Source organism: Lutjanus erythropterus, unplaced genomic scaffold (assembly GCF_056507025.1).
Source record: "Lutjanus erythropterus isolate fLutEry1 unplaced genomic scaffold, fLutEry1.hap2 Scaffold_203, whole genome shotgun sequence".
In the NCBI taxonomy this organism is placed as follows: Eukaryota; Metazoa; Chordata; class Actinopteri; order Lutjaniformes; family Lutjanidae; genus Lutjanus; species Lutjanus erythropterus.
The window spans coordinates 60,001-62,633 of record NW_028146680.1 but is presented as its reverse complement, the minus strand read 5'-3'; positions in this window follow the sequence as shown (position 1 = coordinate 62,633).

The following is a 2,633-nucleotide window of genomic DNA, read 5'->3' as shown; positions in this document are numbered from 1 at the left end:
TCTCTTCTCCGGACCCGCTGCCACCACCCACCCCACAACCCACTTCACCCCCAGACCCGGCCTCTCTTCTCCGGACCCGCTGCACCCCCCCAGGCCCTGGGGGGGATGCCTTACCAGGGATCCAGCCTGGCCCTGTGACCCCCAGGCCCTGGGTGGGGATGCCTTACCAGGGATCCAGCCTGACCCTCTGACCCCCAGGCCCTGGGGGGGGGGATGCCTTACCAGTGGGCCAGCCTGGCCCTGTGACCCCCCCCAGGCCCTGGGGGGATGCCTTACCAGGCATCCAGCCTGACCCTCTGACCCCCAGGCCCTGGGGGGGGGGGGATGCCTTACCAGGCATCCAGCCTGACCCTCTGACCCCCAGGCCCTGGGGGGGGGGGGGGGATGCCTTACCAGGGATCCAGCCTGGCCCTGTGACCCCCAGGCCCTGGGTGGGGATGCCTTACCAGGGATCCAGCCTGGCCCTCTGACCCCCCCAGGCCCTGGGGGGGATGCCTTACCAGGGATCCAGCCTGGCCCTGTGACCCCCAGGCCCTGGGTGGGGATGCCTTACCAGGGATCCAGCCTGGCCCTCTGACCCCCCCAGGCCCTGGGTGGGGATGCCTTACCAGGGATCCAGCCTGGCCCTCTGACCCCCCCAGGCCCTGGGTGGGGATGCCTTACCAGGGATCCAGCCTGGCCCTCTGACCCCCCCAGGCCCTGGGGGGGATGCCTTACCAGGGATCCAGCCTGACCCTCTGACCCCCAGGCCCTGGGTGGGGATGCCTTACCAGGGATCCAGCCTGGCCCTCTGACCCCCCAGGCCCTGGGGGCTCCCTTACCAGGGATCCAGCCTGGCCCTCTGACCCCCAGGCCCTGGGGGGCTCCCTTCCCCGGACTCTCCGCCCCACCCCTGGGCTCGGGCTCTCTTCTCCGGACCCGCTGCCACCACCCACCCCACAACCCACTTCACCCCCAGACCCGGCCTCTCTTCTCCGGACCCGCTGCACCCCCCCAGGCCCTGGGGGGGATGCCTTACCAGGGATCCAGCCTGGCCCTGTGACCCCCAGGCCCTGGGTGGGGATGCCTTACCAGGGATCCAGCCTGACCCTCTGACCCCCAGGCCCTGGGGGGGGGGATGCCTTACCAGTGGGCCAGCCTGGCCCTGTGACCCCCCCCAGGCCCTGGGGGGATGCCTTACCAGGCATCCAGCCTGACCCTCTGACCCCCAGGCCCTGGGGGGGGGGGATGCCTTACCAGGCATCCAGCCTGACCCTCTGACCCCCAGGCCCTGGGGGGGGGGGGGGGATGCCTTACCAGGGATCCAGCCTGGCCCTGTGACCCCCAGGCCCTGGGTGGGGATGCCTTACCAGGGATCCAGCCTGGCCCTCTGACCCCCCCAGGCCCTGGGGGGGATGCCTTACCAGGGATCCAGCCTGGCCCTGTGACCCCCAGGCCCTGGGTGGGGATGCCTTACCAGGGATCCAGCCTGGCCCTCTGACCCCCCCAGGCCCTGGGTGGGGATGCCTTACCAGGGATCCAGCCTGGCCCTCTGACCCCCCCAGGCCCTGGGTGGGGATGCCTTACCAGGGATCCAGCCTGGCCCTCTGACCCCCCCAGGCCCTGGGGGGGATGCCTTACCAGGGATCCAGCCTGACCCTCTGACCCCCAGGCCCTGGGTGGGGATGCCTTACCAGGGATCCAGCCTGGCCCTCTGACCCCCCAGGCCCTGGGGGCTCCCTTACCAGGGATCCAGCCTGGCCCTCTGACCCCCAGGCCCTGGGGGGCTCCCTTCCCCGGACTCTCCGCCCCACCCCTGGGCTCGGGCTCTCTTCTCCGGACCCGCTGCCACCACCCACCCCACAACCCACTTCACCCCCAGACCCGGCCTCTCTTCTCCGGACCCGCTGCACCCCCCCAGGCCCTGGGGGGGATGCCTTACCAGGGATCCAGCCTGGCCCTGTGACCCCCAGGCCCTGGGTGGGGATGCCTTACCAGGGATCCAGCCTGACCCTCTGACCCCCAGGCCCTGGGGGGGGGGATGCCTTACCAGTGGGCCAGCCTGGCCCTGTGACCCCCCCCAGGCCCTGGGGGGATGCCTTACCAGGCATCCAGCCTGACCCTCTGACCCCCAGGCCCTGGGGGGGGGGGATGCCTTACCAGGCATCCAGCCTGACCCTCTGACCCCCAGGCCCTGGGGGGGGGGGGGGGATGCCTTACCAGGGATCCAGCCTGGCCCTGTGACCCCCAGGCCCTGGGTGGGGATGCCTTACCAGGGATCCAGCCTGGCCCTCTGACCCCCCCAGGCCCTGGGGGGGATGCCTTACCAGGGATCCAGCCTGGCCCTGTGACCCCCAGGCCCTGGGTGGGGATGCCTTACCAGGGATCCAGCCTGGCCCTCTGACCCCCCCAGGCCCTGGGTGGGGATGCCTTACCAGGGATCCAGCCTGGCCCTCTGACCCCCCCAGGCCCTGGGTGGGGATGCCTTACCAGGGATCCAGCCTGGCCCTCTGACCCCCCCAGGCCCTGGGGGGGATGCCTTACCAGGGATCCAGCCTGACCCTCTGACCCCCAGGCCCTGGGTGGGGATGCCTTACCAGGGATCCAGCCTGGCCCTCTGACCCCCCAGGCCCTGGGGGCTCCCTTACCAGGGA